This window comes from Phoca vitulina, unplaced genomic scaffold (genome assembly GCF_004348235.1).
Source record: "Phoca vitulina isolate PV1807 unplaced genomic scaffold, GSC_HSeal_1.0 scaffold13, whole genome shotgun sequence".
NCBI classification, from domain to species: domain Eukaryota; kingdom Metazoa; phylum Chordata; class Mammalia; order Carnivora; family Phocidae; genus Phoca; species Phoca vitulina.
Window position 1 is genome coordinate 29,736,903 of NW_022589716.1, and position 18,533 is coordinate 29,755,435.

Here is an 18,533-nt window from a genome sequence, read left to right on the forward strand (position 1 = left end):
TTCTTGTTTAAGGTATAAAGAAGGGATCTAACTTCATGGATGTGGATATCCCAGCACATTTGTTATGAGACCATTCTTTCTCCTTTGCATTTTCTTGGCACCTTGTGGAAATCATTGGACAATGTGACAGGGTTTATTTCTGGGCTCTCAGTTCTGTCCCCTTGATCCCTACGTGATCACAGAGTGCTATACTATTTGGATGAATGTTACTTTATTCATTTTATTTATTTGCCAAGATTTAGTAGGTTTTACTAATTATTTCTTCATTTGTTGTAGGTCCTGGGAATAATTTAAAGAAATTAAAAAAAATTTTTTAAATAAATGTTAATAGTTTTCATCTATTAGGGTTGTTTCTCTAGAGCAAGAGTCTATGGAGCTCTTTACTCCACCATTCCAGAAGGTCCTTCCCCCATTTTCTGCATCAAAGAACAAAGCAGTAAAGAAATCAAAGTAGATACTGAAGGAAATGGAAGAAAAAAAAGGGACACATAGTTAACTCAATTAATATTAACTTCATTCTGAGAGCCCATGACAGATAAAACATACTAAACTTAGGATAAGTTTCAGAAGATTTGAGTAATATTATTTAAAATTTTGAACAAATTAACATATACTTAATATGTTAATATCAATTGAGATATAATTAATATATATTTAAAGGATTTAAATATACATCTTTATTTAATGCCTACATAATATGACCACCCCCCCCCCAAAAAAAAAGTCTCAAATCCTAGAAGGTGAAAAGTAAAGATCTCATTCTTTGGCAACCAATACAATAAATAGAAATAAGTAAGGAAATAGTAGAGGAAAAGTAGACCCCAAAATATCAGCCTTTGAATTTCAAAATAACTCTCTCTTAAATAACTCTTGAGCTAATGAAGAATCCAAAGTTGAAGATACCAAGTCTCTAAAAAAATTATAATAAACATATATCATATCCAACTTTGTACATATGACTAAAGTTGTATTCAGAAGAAAATTTATAGCATCAAACATGTAAATATTCACATAAATATTCATGTAAATATGAAAATAAGTGAATTAAGCATTTAACTCAGGGGGGAAAAAGGATTAGAAGCCATAAAAAAAGATAGCAGGAAATAGAGATAAAAGCAAAAAATATCAAATTTAAAAGCAATAAAATAAACTGATTTAAAACATCAGGGGCTTGTCATTTTCATTTGCCAATAAAATAGTCAAATCAATCTCTAGTTACACTAACCAAGAATAAAAGAACAAAGCAAAAAGAAAAGGTGGAAATGACCACAGATAAAGATGAAAGTAAAAGAATTATGGGAGTAATCTTTCAAAACTCTATGAGTACCCTTGAAAATCTCAATAAAATTACTTTATTTTATTTTATTTTTATTACTATTTTTGGTAAATATAAGGTTACAAAATGGATCCCGATGGTATAGAAAGCAGAAAAATATGAAAACACTAAGATTTCATTTCAGAGTTTCAGATGATATCTCAGCACTTTTTTTTAAATTTTCACAAAACCTAAATCTGATACTTTTTAAACAGTTGCAGAGAGTGTTAAAAGGAGGAAAACTTTCAAATTCTTTTCACAACACCCTATTTGTTTCAAAACAAAGATAGCTTCCTGTTAGTTTTCTATTCCTGCCATATCAAATTACCACAAATTTAGTGGCTTAAACCAACATCAACTTATTACTTCACAGTTCTGTAGCTCAGAAGTCTGACATGGGTCTCCTCAGGCCAACATGAAGTTGTTGGCAGGGCTTCATTCCTTTCTGGAGGCTTTAGGAAGAGATCCATCTCCTTGCTTGTGTGGGTTGTTGGCAGGACTCAGTTCCTTGTAATTGTAGTACTGAGGCCCCCATCTCCTGGCTGGCTGGCTCTCTACTATGGGCTGTTCCCAGCTTCTAGAAGCTGCCTGCATGCCTTGATTGCTGTGTGATTGGATTTAGCCCACACAGATAATTCAGGATAATTTCTCCATCTTAAGGCAAATGACCTCAACTACATGCACAAATTCTCTTTTGCTATGTAAAGTAACATATTCACAGGTTCCAGAAATTTGGGCATCTTTTTGGTGAATCATTTTATGTCCCCCTCCCCCAAAATAAACAGGGGAAAAAGTTATAGACTAATTCCATTTGTGAATATTGATACAATATAAATAACTTAAAGTAGCAAATAAAATTTAGCAACATGCTAAAAGTAAAAGAATGACACCCTTAGCTAGGTATGATTCATTACAAAGATTCAAGTGTGATTTAAAAATGCAACTTATATGACTACATCACATCATGCAATTAAAGACAAATCAACACTTTTATTTCAATGTTTAAAAAAATTCCTTTTGAATGCCATGAAAATATTAAGGAAAGGAAGAAGAAAGTGGGATAGAAGAGGTAACTCTTTAAAATCTGGAAACTTTGTCTTTGTACCTTTCCATGTTAATGGCTCATAATGTCAAATAACACAGAGCACTTAATACTTGATCTACCACCTAACAATCCTATAAAATAAGTAGTAGTACTGCACCATTTTACAGAAGAAACCAGGCTTCATACATTAAATAACTTGCCCAAGAACACCAACTGGATGCTTTCCCTCCATCATCTCTTCTTCCCCACTCCATCAATAGGGTCCCAGCAGCCACCACAACCACCATCACAGTGGGGTCTGCAAATGGGCACTCTACTCCTAAAAGCCTTTTGGATACTTGCTGGGGATGGAAAACAAATAAATAGTTCGATTCCCTAGGGTTTAACAGAGACTTTTATATCTTCTACTCCAAACCTGTGTTTTCATAAATTAGAAAAAGATTTAAGATCAAGAAAGGACTTACCTAAGATCTTGCATTTATTTTGAAACAGCATCTGGATCAGAATCCAGCCTTCTGGGCTCCTTCTTCCATTATTTTATGGTCCTGGGGAAGGTAAAAGAAGAAACACAGAAAACTGCTTACTTCCAAATTAGATATATACTAAGCACAGCTAAAGACATTCTGACATCTTTTTCGGTTGCTGCGGAGTTTTTGGAATTTAGGATGTTTGAATATGGCTTTTTCCTTCCCTTCATTGACTGGAGAGCCCAAACCTGCTTGACTCACCTCCACTACCTCTTCTTCTCCTTGTCCTTTGGTCATTGTACTATGTATAAGACCATTATTAGAACCTGGGAAAGAAGGTTAAACTAAATTCATGACTCTGGCAAATGTTTTAATCATTGAGTTTAATCTCTAGAAAAAAAAAAGAACTATCTTCTTCTTCTTATATCTTCACATAGTTTTCCCTCTGAGCCTGAGCTTGTAATTCAAGGCTAACTCCATAAATTCAAGCTTTGTATCTTGACTTTCCAGCACACAATGAGATACTGCCGCTCTAAAACCTATTTACTGAACACCTAGTATGTGTCAGGTATCGAGTCAAAGGCTTCCAAATATCCTCCTCTATTTAATCTCAGAACGGCTCACTCAAGAGGGATTATTGGTTCTAAGATGAGGAGATTAGAAAATTCAAAAGGATCATAATATTAAGAGGACCACAATCATCATCACTACAATTTGCTGAGAATGTGCTATGGACCAAAGGCTATGCCAAAGGCTTTTCAGTAGTAACTTGTGAAATTCTCAGACGATTCCATAAGGTACTACTACTATTATCTCTATTTCACAGATGAGAAAACTGAGGCATAGGGAGCTCAAGAGACAAGCCCAAGGACTTAGAATTGTAGCACCAGGTTTTGAAGCCAGGCAGTCGAATACAGGGCCTGGCTCTTAATCACTATAATTATTTGTCCAGGATCACATAGGAGATAAAAACAGTATTAGAGAAACAAATCAAGTGTCCATCAACTGAGAATGGATAAACAAAATGTGTTATATATCTGTACAATAGACTATTATTTGGCAGTAAAAAGAATGAACTATTGAAACATGTTACAACATCTAAGTTTTAGAAGCAGTTACAAAAGAATACATATTATATGAATCCAGTCATATGAAACATCCAGAATAGGCAAATCTACAAAAACAGAAAATAAAACAACAGTTGTCTTAGGCTGAAAAGGGAGGAATGTGATTGGAGAGAAGTGGGGAGTGACTGCTAATGAGTATGGGACTTTTGTGGGGGGTGTCGGTGATACAAATATTCTAAAACTGTGGTTGTAGTTGCACAACTGTGTGAATACACTAAAAACCCAGTGAACTGTATGTGTTAAATGGGCAAATTGTATGGTATGTGAATTATATTTCAATAACTTTATTTAAAATAATGGGGCTAGAACCTCAACCCCAGGCTTACAGTTTTCAAGCCTGTGCCTCTATCTACTCTACCTTCTTGGCCACCCCATCTTTAGCATCCCCTCATATCACTACTTAGGTTTCCTTGTTGGTTCATCAACTCTTCATAATTAGTCTAATCAATGACTATAGGACGGGAGCTGTGTTGTAATTATCTTTGTTCTATCAAATTCCAAAAGGCCTAGTATTACCAATGCCAGCTCCCCATATTTTCTATTGCACAATAAAAATATTTTCAAGTGAGGTGATTTTAGGCTTACAAAATAGGCCTGTTCCTAAAAAGTTGAGACTTCAATTTTATACTGAATATTTAAATATTTAATGTGCTTAATATCTGTCACCATGTCACTAGTTCTGTCTTAGAGTAAATGGCCATCAGCCTCATTTTTATTTTTGGAAATCTGATTTTTTTTTTTTTTTTTTTTTGCATATACTCATTGAGATATCCTTACAGCAAGGTACATTTTAAATCTTCTTGTCTATTACAATTTGATTTGGCTCATTGTTACAATGCTGGAGAGTCTATGCAGAAAAATTTAAACTTGTTAAAACTGTTTTTGACACTCAGTGTCATAATACTCTAAGTAGGTTTCATTTCAACATTTCCATTAGCTGGTGGTAATAACTTGTAATAAAAATAACAGATGATTGCAATATTAAAAAGTCAAATAAACAACTATATAGATACATGTGTGTAATTCTGCAGCAGTTTTCATGGATTTGTACTATCAAAGAATCTCATATATTAGAATGTAGTAAAACAGCTTTTTTTAAAGTATTAGTATGTGTTCTCACTCTCCTTCTTCACTAACGGGTAAATCTCTCAATTATATGATAAGGACTTTCCTTACCTTCTTTCACTCTCCTCCCTACTCCCTCTAACTACCATGTGAATCCTATCCCTCCCACCCAGGGAATGATGGGAAACACTTTCTGTGACAAAGAGGATTCTGATGTATACTTGGAGACAACAGATAAAAGAGGGCTGTGGTAGAGGGAAAGGAGAGAGGAAGAGACCATTCTGACTACAGAGGGATGAAAAAACTCCCTGTGAGAACCCAAGGATGTATCCAAGCCACTCTCCTCTTATTGTCCAGATAAGACCATTCATCAGCTCACTGAATGTTGAGTTTGACAAAATGCGTCAAATCCATGTCCCCAGAGATTTTGCTCCATGCATCCTTCCCTTGCCAGTCCCAGGGAAGGTGGACCTACAGAAAATGGTAACAAATATCAAAACCATTTCTTTGTTTGTAGGCAGCATTTTTCTAGAGTATGAACCACTCTCACACAGCCTCACATAGTAAGGAGAATTTAACTTGGACAAATTTGAGCATATACATTCAGTCTTAAGGAGACTGAGAGAAAGCAACAAAGAGGGTCTATGAGTGGAGTGTTTGAAAGGTGGAACATGTGAACCTCATGCTCTTTCTAAAATTCCTGATTCCCTTGCTCTTTTGGTACAAGTATTATGGCACATTAAGTTACATATTTTGGTACAAAATGGCCCCCAAAGACAATTCAGCTTCATCTGGTACTCCATCCAGGAAAGAAAAACAGTTCTAATGCTGCTAGGGAAGTCTGACTGGGTTGAATTTACCAGGAGACAATATGTATGACTTTCTAAAGGTCTGTTCAAACACAATATTTATTAAGGTGATGGTTGCATTCCACTGTTGAATAAATAAATCCTTTCATCATATTCTCTATCACTCCATTGAGTTGACCAAAATATGCTTTCTGCACTTGCTTTTTTAGTGGGTTTATGGTATTTATTTTAATTTATATTAATTATATAACTAATATATTCTTTTAAAATTTTTGCAAATCTAATAAAGAACCTGTGTGCAATTATATAAAGAATACCTATAACTCATCAATGAAGAAACAACAAAAATTTAAAGGGAATAAAATTTTACCTCTGTGATAGTCTTTCTAAAAACTCATAGCCTTAGTCTAATAATGGAAAAAAAAAATATCAGACAGACACAGTTTGGGAGATATTCTACATGATACCTGGCCAGTGCTACATAAGAATGTTAAGGTTAAAAAGACCATAAAAGACTGAGAAATTGTCATAGACCAGAGGAGACTAAGGACATAGGGCAACTAAGTATGGTACGGTGCTCCAGAATAAATCCTGAATAGAAAGGGGAAATTAGGGGCGCCTGGGTGGCTCAGTCGTTAAGCGTCTGCCTTCGGCTCAGGTCATGATCCTGGGGTCCTGGGATCGGGCCCCACATCGGGCTCCCTGCTTGGCGGGAGGCCTGCTTCTCCCTCTCCCGCTCCCCCTGCTTGTGTTCCCTCTCTCGCTGTGTCTCTCTCTGTCAAATAAATAAATAAAATCTTTAAAAAAAAAAGGGGGGGAAATTAAAAAAAAAAGAAAGGGGAAATTAATGGGAAAATTGGTGAAATGTCAATAAAGTTTGGAGTGTAGTTAATAGTAATGTTTCACTGTCATCTCTTCCTTATAACAAATGTACCATGTTAATACAATGTATTGATAATGGAGGGACCTCAGTAAGGTGTAGAGAGGAACTCTGTATGCTACCTTTGTATCTTTTTTGCAAATCAGAAAATGAAAATTTTTATTTTTTTTAAATGAACCAAATATATGAGTAAGCATTTCACCAGAGAGGTTATGCTAATAGCCTAAAACAGATTAAAAAAAGAGATGTTCTATATTATTAGTCATTAGGGAAATGCAAACTAAAACCACAGTTAGATCTCATTGCACACATATCAGAAGAACAAAAATTAAAAAATAATGGCAACACCCAATTCTGGTAAGCATGTGGAGAAACTTGATCGCTCATCCCTTGCTGGTGGGAATGTAAAATGGTGAAGCCACTGCCCAAAACGGTTCAATGGTTTCTTACAATATTAAACAGAAATTTACAGTATGACTTGGAAATTCTACTCCTACTTACCTATTCAGGAGAAACAAAAACATATGTTCATAACAGCATTATTCAGGCACAAAGTGGACACAACCTAAATGTCCATCAACTGATGAACCATTACACAAAATATGGGATATCCAAGCATATGGACTATCATTCAGCCACAGAAAGGAAGAGCTACTGCAACATGGATAAACTTTGAAAACATTATGGTGAATGAAATAAGACAGACACAAAAACCACATGTCACATGATTTCATTTATAGGAACTGCCCAGAACAGGCAAATGGTTGATGCCCAGAGCTTAGGGAGTAACTATAAATATGCACAAGGTTTCTTTTGGTGGTGATGAAATGTTCTAAATTAGATTGTGGGGATGATGGTCTCACTTCATAAATGTCTTTTCAACCATCCAATTGTCTTCTTAAAATAAATGAATTTTGTTTCTATAATTTATACATCAATAAAACTAACATATGGTTTTTTGTATAAAATTTAGATTATGAAGGAAAGTATAAAGAGAAAGTACTCATTACTGATAGTTCCATCACTTAAAAATACATTTTGGTAGATATTTTTTTTTTAAGATTTTATTTATTCATTTGAGAGAGAGAGAGAGAGCATGAGCAGGGGAGAGAAGCAGAGGCAGAGGGAGAAGCAGACTCCCTGCTGAGCTGGGAGCTTGATGTGGGGCTGGATCTCAGGACCCTGGGATCAGGACCTGAGCTGAAGGCAGACGTTTAACCATCTGAGTCACCCAGGCTCCCCTTTGGTAGATATTCTTACAGCTTTACTGTTTCCTATTGATTCTCATTTAAAAATGAGAGCAAGTCAGAAAGAAATTTATTTTCTCAGACAATGTATATTAACTTAGAGAGTTAAATAGGGTTTATATCTTGGGGATTTTATTCACAGAACTTGATCATTCTTTTATATCCTATGGTTTAGTCCTCAGTGATGTGACTGCCAGGGAGCATGGATTACTGGTCAGAGCAGCCTGGAAAATCCCACCGTATCCTTTCTCCCCAGCGAAGGAGAAGCCATAACCACACTTCTAACCCAATTAGAAACACAAAAGCTCTGTCTCCCAAAAACAGCTCAGGAGATCAGGGAGGTCATATACTTGCATTTTGGCTTTTCAGACCAGAACGGAGAGGGCACTTTTCTTGTCATGGAAAACAGATGAGAATGACAGACACAGTGTGTGACCTTTGGCGGCCCTGTTGTGCAGAGAGCTACCTGCATGGCTGAAGGAGTGTTCAAAATGAAACCCGTCAGGTTGTGTTCGGGTTTTTTTTTCTTTCTTTTATTTTCTTGTTGTGATTGCTGTTGTTACTATTTCAGGTAGAAAGGGAAATCTTCCATATATAGCTCAGATATTTCTAAATGACGAAAACCTCTTCACCCCAAACAAATACCATCCAGAACTTTTTCAGGCGATCTTGAAAGAAATTCTTTAGCATATCCCATAGATGCAACCTGCCTTATCCTGTGTCTACAAAATATAGGCAATTACAAGTTTACAGAGCAAGAGAAACTTGGAGCATGCACGCGCGCACACACACACAAATGTGACTTACACTACTTCATTTAAATAACCTGTTGTCCTACACTGAATTTCTTCTCAGGCAGGGCAAAAGTATAGACAAATCTTGCCTATCATAATGGACAAAATGAACAAAAGTTGACTATCCCAACAATATATATGTGTGTGTGTGTGTGTGTGTGTGTGTATTTTTTTTTTTCTCTTTCTTGACCAAATAAAGAGCACTCTAATGTTGCCTGGGTCTTGACTTTTTCTCTGCCTACTGTGAAACTATGGGGAGGGATCCTTCCCTAAATAATTCATTCCAAATGCCCTAATTAGAAGGTGCAAGTCATCGTCAGAAACATGCCCACAAGCACTAGAGGGCAATGCTGGGCAAATATTACTGAGATCCAAGCAAACACTAGTGAGTAGGACTGGATACTCAATTGTTTTCAAACGAATAAAATTTCAGATGCGACTCTAAATATTCTAACTCTGTGAACAGGATGAAGTTTCCAGCTATTCCCTTCCAAACTGATTACAGGAATGGACAAAAAGGGCAAGGTTTTCCTGGTAGCAATCAACTCTGCTTCCTGGCTTCATCAGGGCATTTTGCCGAGATTGAGGCTGGGCCAGTTAAAGAGCAGGTTGGCAGAGTGAAGAGATAATGGCTAATGTCAAAGCCAAGGAAGTTTCTGGAATCAGAAATCAGAATCAAAGCCTGGATTCTGCAGTAGGAAAGAAAGGCTGCTCTCTCAATTATGTCTCATGATCTCATAACGTGATGGAAACCAGGGAGTTGTTGAGGGTGAGAATTATTTATACAAGTTTAAAAAATCAATTTAATTAAAAATCTGGATTAAAAACACAAAATTATAAAAGGACCTTTTGTGATGGGCATGATGGTGACGGTGGTTGCAGCTTGCAATAACCATAAAGGATTAAACTGTCTTATTTTTCATTTCTCTCTCCTAAGTGTCTCTTTATGCAGTAGAATCATAGTTCTGCTAAAAATTTGGATCAAATCCCCTAGTAGGGATTCAATTAAAGTAGTGGTTTTCAAAGTGCGGTCTCTGGACAAATAGCATCAGCATCATCCAAGAACTTGCTAGAAAATAAAATTCTTAAAAAAAGAAAAGAAAAAAGAAAATTCTTAGACTTCACCCCAGACTTCCTGAGTCAGAATCTCTGGTAGTGAAGCCCAGAAATCTGTGTTTTAATAGGATATGTGAAAATCTGAGCAATACTGGGCTAGAGTTAGAGCAGAACAGGTTATATGTAGAAAACAATTACTATTATACAATATCATGTATGTTATAATCATGGAGTATATAATCTACCACCTCTGTTATACTTGTTTTATTTCATACACACAAAACCTTTACACTGTAAAAAAAACCTATTTTCCAGAATTCATAATTTATTTTTATGCAACTTAAGATGTATTTTATATAGAATTGATTTAAATGCTGATGGCTAGACTCTAAAACTAGCCCAGAATTCTCATTAAATTTCTAATAATAGTACTGACAATGATAGTAAAGCATACAAGTGTATAATACCTTAGCTTACAAAATATTTGTCAAATAGAAAATATAAATCAGGTCAAATAACTTGCCAAAGATTATATAATCAGTACTGAGTAGAAAGCCATAATTTGAATCCAGAACTTCCAGCACCAAAACCAGTGCGCTTCCCATGACATCATGGCTATTGATACCACAAATGAAATACTTCAAACAGTCAACAACAACAAAATATTGTCCCAACAATGTGATCATGCAAAATGGTATTTTCACAAAATTGGCTGGTGCGTGATGAAAACCAGGTTTGAGATAAAGAAGAAAGCAGACAGAGTTTCCTAGAGAGTGGAAGCAAACTTTTGGACATTTTGCAAGAGTTAAAGAGGGAATCCAAATATGGGAAAGTGATCATGTGGAGGAAGTTAACTGAGCTCTAAACAGTGACAGCTCGTTGTGAGTGCCCAGTCACCCTGCCAGGGAAGAAAGGAAAGAGGAAGACATTTTGGACTGGGCAGCTAGCTGCCATTAGGGCTGAGGAGTTAAGGACATACGAGATTGAGCAAGACACAGGAAAGTGTGACTTGCTTGTGATCAATCAACATTTATTGGGCAGCTACTTTGTCCCAAGCACTGTCCAAGGGCTGGGACTAGAGCAAAGTGAGTGGAGCACCTGTCCTAGGTGCAAAATCTAAAGGAGACACAAGAAACACTCACCAATCAAGACAGCATTTCAATGCATTGTTTTTTAAAAATCATAATAAATGCAGTAAATTCATGATGAAGAAAATAGCAAAATTTCAAATAAAGATGGGATCTGTGTTATTATTTTTTCTTTTTGTTTCAGGTTCCAATATGCCTTAGGGCACTGTTACTGTTCTCTTTATTCCTAATTTTGGTATTTTGCTCCTCTTGGGGTTTTTGCATTAATTTTGATTTTGAGAAACATTGCATGAAAATATTACTTACCTTAATTATTGAGTTTTAGTCATAAAATTTTGTACCAGGTGCCTCACTCACTATAACCCAGCCCTGGCTCTACACCGTGATCAAAGCTCTACATTAATTATCTCAAGGAATCACCACAACCCATAAAGTACACAATTTGTTAGGTCTGAAAATTTAGTATTTTTAATGCAGGAATAATTTTGTGTTTGAAATATATCTAACCAGGGATGCCTGGGTGGCTCAGTCGTTAAGCATCTGCCTTTGGCTCAGGTCATGATCCCAGGGTCCTGGGATGAGCCCCACATCGGGCTCCCTGCTCAGTGGAAAGCCTGCTTCTCCCTCTCCCACTCCCCTGCTTGTGTTCCCTCTCTCTCTGTGTCTCTCTCTGTCAAATAAATAAATAAAATCGTTAAAAAAGGAAAAAAATGAAATATATCTAACCACACAAAAATACACAGACATGTAAATATCCTGTCACATTTGAGGGGATAGTGGATATCAACTCAATGCCACATGCCAGTTTCTGTTTGTAATAGCAATAGTTCACGAAGGCACAATTCTATGTGTTTGAGTCACTTATTACATTTCTTTGTATTGCTTTCCTAATTTTGTATGTGAAATATGCTCAGATTTTATTAGTCCTGTTAATTGTAGGAATTACTGGACCCCCACTGAAAGAAATGCTTCTTAAAATCTATACCTCAAAAGTCTAGCCAAAGAGTGATTCTGGTCTCTTCCTGGAATGGAGAGACCCTAAGAGTGAAGAGACAGGTGGAGTGGGACCAGGTAAAATGAATATGAGAAAGAAGCAGGGGCAGAAGCACTTGCCTCTGCTAGGGTAGAAGTTCTTGACATCCCTCCCTTTGTCTCAGAATCATGTGCAGTCCGGGATCTCTCTCTGAGCTTTAGACTCAGCTTGTCTGGGGCAAAGCCTGAGCATCCCAGAGGATGCTGATGTGGGTCAAGCTTGAGAACCACTATGCAAAGGGACCCCAGGGATTCAGCCTGGGTGTAAATGGGACTCTCCAAGGTCTTCCTAGAGTACTGAGAGATATGCAGTGATGGGCATCTCCTATGCTTTTGTTGGGCTGTGAATGGGTTGGTAAACAGAGGGAAATCTGAACTATTCCAGAGAATAGAGGAAATTTTTAAAGGGGTGTGTGGTTGGAGAGGAGGAAGGAAAGACAAGATCACTGAGAAATGAGTTATTACTGTGTTTATGCTATGTTATTATGAGTTTATGCTGTGTAGTGTGGTACATTAGTGCTTTTCCCCATAAGCCCCATGACCTTCAGTAAGATATTGATTTCTTACTAGTGGCCTTTGGCAAAGTCTATCTTTGGGGTCAAATTGCTGAGGACTTTTCAAGAATGGAGAGGTATAAGAACATAGACTGCCCACAGGTCTCTTACTGTTTAGTTACATGGTTTAATAAGGAAAGAGTATGGAAGGGGCCCAGGCACATATCAGCAGGAAGATCCCAACTTCCAAAAGGAGAGGTTACCCGGTGCTGCCCCCATCCTCTCTGAATGAACTGCAGATCTCACAGGAAGGATGTCTGGCAGGTGTTTCATTTTTCAGGAATCACAGCCTGAAGGGGACCTATACTCAGTGTTCTTGAGTACTGGGCAATTACTACTTATCACATCCTTTTTATAACCTCTTGCTGAGATGCGTCACCGGTATGAAAGTGGTGGTGTGTCAGTGTGAGCTAGATGGTATGAGTCACCACAACCCTCTCCAGTTCATACACAGTTCCTGTGAGTGTCACACACATCTACTGTGATCATCTTCTTTCGTAAGTATAGTTAAAAAGAATGCATTATTAAAGAATTTTGTGAGATGCCAGCATCATGAGCACAATAAGGGGAAAAGCAGTAGTTACTATTTTAAGATGGTGTAGCCCAGATATGTGAGGGCAGAGCTGACACCTTGTAGCTGTATCAGCTTCACTTGTGACCCTGGATAAGAGATCTAGATGTCTAGATGTCTAGACCTAGATGCACTAAACGCTATCTTCCCGATTTTCCTTATTAAATAAAAAGAGAGATCCCATGGTGATATTTTTTGAATGGTCACAGCAATATTTCTCTTCCACATGCTGTTTTCCAAAAACTTTGTCTGTTTCCTCTCCCCTTGAACCTGAGCATGTTTGTGACTCTGTGGCAGATAGAGTCCAGCAGAGCTGATACTATGAGACTTCCCAGACGAGGTTACAACTTCTCCCTGGCTAATGTGTAAGATATTCAATTACCCTGAAGTCCCCATGCCAGAGAGATCATGTGGGGGGACCCCATAAAGACAGAGAGAGATTCCTAAGCAGCCCGAGTTATTCTAGAGTCTTTCCAGCTCAAGGACCAGGTACGTGAGTGAGCGAACTTCGGATGATACCTGCTGCAACCTTCAAGCTGTCCCAGCTGACAAGAAGTGGAACAGAGAGGAAGTGTCTCGGCAGATTCATGAGTAAAATAAATACTGTCATCATTTTAAGACATCAAGTTTTAGGATGGTTGGTTATATAGCATTAGATAAGCAGAAGAGATGCAGAAAGTCGTTTAATGACAATAAATACCACCAGTGGAAGGAACACTTTCTGATCACCTAATATAAAATAGCAACCCTCTCTTCCTACTCTCTCTACTTTTTACATATTTTACTTTCCTCCATAGTAATTACCACTACCTATTTACTTGATTGTTTATTTCTGTTTCTCTACCCTAATAGAGTAAGTTCTGCTAGGGCACAAAGAGACTTAGGTTGTTCCCTGCTGACTCTAGAAGGTACTAACACATAGTACTGTAGCTAGGATGAGTGAGAGACTCTTTACACAGTGCCCATTATTTATATGATTTGAGTCAAATATTTAACTTGAGTAAAAAAAATATTCTTTAGCAACCTAATTTTTATTTTATCAGAAATGGCTGAATTAAGTTTTTGTTTTATAAGTATTTTCCCCACCACTTCAATTTTATGAGACAAAAATCAACATTTTGGAAAGGTGTTTCCCTTCTTATTCAACGAAGCTTGATTCGTCATGAAATGTAGTTATGTCCAAACTCCTCAAGAACCTAATGAATGAAATTTCTGTGAACATGTTTAAGAACTTAAACTTAAGGCCAGATTTATAAAATCCTTGTAAGCGTTCTATAACAGAGCAGTCGATACTCCCACAACAATAATCACAACAAAGGACTCGGCATTATTAAGTGTGAAACTCATGGTTGTAGAAAGAGTAAAAGAAGTGTTGAAACAGCACACAATCTTATTAAATGCTGACACAAAGACAATTCTGTTCAAATTTTTGTTCTAATTTCAAATTTCTCAATTTTAAGCTCCTTAATGATTCTTTTCAGCAAGTTCTTCAAGATGGGGAGCTTAAAATTGAGAAATTTGAAATTAGGTGGTTTGGAATTCAGACTTAGATACCAGCCTACCAAGGAAAGGGGAGAGGGGATGTAGGCTTCTTAGGGGAAAGCAAATGATTTTCAGGAAAGATGAATGGGCCTTTAGAAGAATGGGTGGGAGATGTGATAGTTTGTAACAGTCTGTCTGGGTGTGGCGTTGACTTCTAATCTCTTCTGCAGTGGTTAAGACCCAGTCTTCCCTGGTTGATGACACTCTCGGGGAGGGGGGAAGGATCTATGCCAACTGAATTCCTTCTGGAGGATCTGTCTTTAGGCAGATAAGGTAGTTCAGAGAAAACCTGTTCCTGCATCTGCTGCACTTCCAGTGCCTACATCTCAGAATAATCAATATATCAAAGCAGCATAGAGTGTCAACAACCATCACCAATATCCAACTCCAGACCTTTTTCACCATCCCCAAAATAAACTGTAGCCATTTAACAGTAAGTCATTATTCCTGCTTCCCCCCACCCCTTATCACCCCTCTTCTACTTTCTGTCGCTATGACTTGTTTACTCTAGGGACCTCCTATAAGTGGAATCATACATTATTTGGGGTTTTGTTTGTTTGTTTTTGCAACTGTCTTATTTCATAAGCACAATGTTTAGGATTCATCCATGTTGCAGCATGGATCAGAATTTCTTTCTTTTTTACAGGCTGAGTAGTAACCCAATGTGTGTATAAATGCATATATCACATTCTGTTTATCCATAAGCCAAGACATAGGGGAGAAAGTCTAAATACATCTCATGAGATGAGAAGAGAAATGTTGCTTCTAAGAAGGAAGAGGGAAACTGAGCAAAGCAGATAGACTTTGTAAAGGAAAGTAAGTAAGATGGAATGAGGCCGGTATCCATGCATGGTGAACCATGTGGGGAATGCGCTGGTTGGAGGATAATCAATGGACATTTAAGGAATATAGATATCTAATGTTCACTTTTCAGTTGGTTGTTGATTGACTACCCATGAGAAAATCCCTCTCCTAACTCATTTCCATATCTTTTTTTTCTTTCCTTTTTTTTTTTTTTAGAGAGAGAGAGAGAGAGCGCGCATGAGCGGTGGGGAGGGGCAGGCAGAGTTAGAGGGAGAAGCAGACTCCCCGCTGAGCAGGGAGCCCAAAAAGGGGCTCGATCCCAGGACCCTGAGATCATGACCTGAGCCAAAGGCAGATGCTTAACCCACTGAGCCACCCTGGTGCCCCTCATTTCCATAATGAATAAAACCAATCACTACGCTCACAAGTGCATAGTAGGGGTGATGCTATTCATTCATTTACTTATCTTTCAGTGTCAATTGAAGATGGACTGAACTTTATAGCCTATTCAGAAGAAGGACTGAGAGTTGATCATGAGATGGTAAGGCTCCAGGAATCCACTGAAATATTAGAGAGGGGTTTGTATTCTTTTGAGGCAGGCATGAGGATCCAGTCAATCATGTCAATATTTCAAGGGGCCTAGAGATCTTATGAGATACCTGGTCTAATTTACTTCACTGCATTTTGTAGAAGGAAAATTTTTAAAAAATCACTTCGCCAACCAGACCAACCAGTTCTTGCTTTAAGGTTTGCTCTCATTGAAAGAGCATGAGGGCTACTTGGGAAAATCCCTTTGGAAGTCCATTCAAATACATCAAGACCACAAGATTCAAAGAACTCTTCAATTCTGCCAGGATTTCAGAGAAAATCTCCCAGCATCTGTTAAAAATAGTGTTTTGGAGAGATGCTTCGGGTTGTGTAATTTGAGCACACAGTTCTGGAACAGAGCTCTGGTCTACTACCCCACAAAAATAGCCCAGCATGTGGATATATATGCACTGTGCAGAGGAACTTAAGAACAAGTCAAGTGTTGGCCTTAGAAATTACTAAGATCCCATCAAAAAGACTTCTGCTTGGTTATTTGCTTTAACTATTTTAAAAGTGCTTTCACCTTAACTATCAGAAGATTTTCTCCAGGTTGTTGATTATAATCTTTCCATTGACACTCAGGCCTTCTCTTCAATTTCTCTTTGGGCTTTTCAATCTCACCACCATCCCCAACATGCACACGTGCACACACACACACACACAGGCTTCATTGTCATTCTCTAAATTTTTAGCTGCTTCTTGCCCAGTTATCTCATCTTTCTCATAACATTCCTCTCTTTCGAACAGGAAAAAAAAGCCTGTTAAGATATTGATTTAGAGATCATTAACAAGCAGTGGTGGCCTCAATGACTGATATGTTTGCTACAGTATGTGAATCCTTATCAGCAATCAGCCTGATGAAGGAAAAAGTCACTAAGACAAATAAATGAAGGGCCTCATGACACTATTAGGAAATGAGTTTTCAAGTTCTAGTCCCAGCAGGTTTATTATGGGGCCATGTCCCATATTATGTTTATCATTTGCTACTCTGGAATCATTGACTTGGGCTGATGTCAGTCCTGCCCTCTCAGGCATATCTCTGAATTACGAGAAAGGTAAACGGATCAGATAGAGTAATCAAACTCTATGCCTAGTGTAATTACTTGAACTCATTTTACAGGTATCCTTGTCATATGACCTTGTTTAATTCCCAGTATACAATTTGATGCTCACCCTTTTAATAACATGCACACTGAAGAATTCTAACACAGGGAACAGAGAATCTTATATTCTACCTGACCCTGCACCTTCTTGCTTTCGGCAGTGCTTTCTGATCTTGTGTGGATAGATCTCAGAGACGAGAGAAGGCAAATTTGGGGGGCTTAAATTTAGATGGTATACACAACAATCAAATTTCTAAAAACGAAATCAATAAACAGTTTTCAATGGGATAGTTTATTTATCGTTTCCCTTGTTTAACCAACAAATTAGCCATTGAAGGAGATATCTAACACATTCCCTGTCTTTGAGTATATTTTCCAAGGAAAAGATCGACATTTAAATGGATATTACACAACAATATGCTTCAGTAATTGCTACGACAAAAAGCCTACTTGAAAGTCTTCCAGCTCTAGGAGTGGAGGTTAGGCCAATAGAAAAAATCCTCAAGTAGATTGGTGCATCCTGGGTACTTTCCACATGGCATTCCTATTCACCATTTTCCTTTGCAGTTCTTTATACTCATTGTATTCATAACTATTGATATAATGGTGAACAAGAAAGACACGGACCTTCTCTTCCTGGGATTTGTAGCCCAAAAATTACAATACCTTCTCTAAGTGGCACTTTGTGTTTATTAATGATTTAATCAATAACCATATAGCAACCCTAAATAATAATGATGGCTAATATTTCTTAGGCAATTGGGTCCTGGCACTGTTCCAAGTGTCAAAAATGTATTTAACCCTTTATACATGAGAAAATTGAGGAACAAGGACATTAAATAATGTATCCAAGGTCACATGACTGGTAAATAGGAGAGTCACCCTGCAAAGCTAAGTTAACTTACACCAGTGTTCTACTACCTCTTTTTTTTTTTTTTTTTACTGTTATTTGGTGGTGCTATATTTGAACTTTATTTTTCACCAGATTCTCTTTTGATAGAGAGCAAGGACATGTGAAGCCAGCAGGAAATCTATAAATTGAGAGACTAGGAAGGGCCCAAGGAGGACTAGGAATGCTCAATAGGTGAAAAGAATGGGAGAAGAGAGTGAAGAGGTTGTAATTAGGAGAGATTTGAATTTAGATTAAATTCTTGAAGATACTTTTTATCTTTAAACAGCTGACAAAGAACATACATAATCTAAACTTCCCTGGATACATCAGGGATAGTATTATGAATAGTGACTGATTATCAAGGATGATCATAGTTATGCAAAAGCTGGAGACCCTTAATTTCTTATAATGAACAACTTGAGGTCTTGAATCCGTTCAAAATATTTTCTGTCACTTCCTTTGATATGAGTCTCCCTGTTATCAGTTGTCCTCTTTGCTGTAGATCTTCCTCTAGCATTTCCAAACATCTAAATTTCGGTAAGTTGGTAACCAAG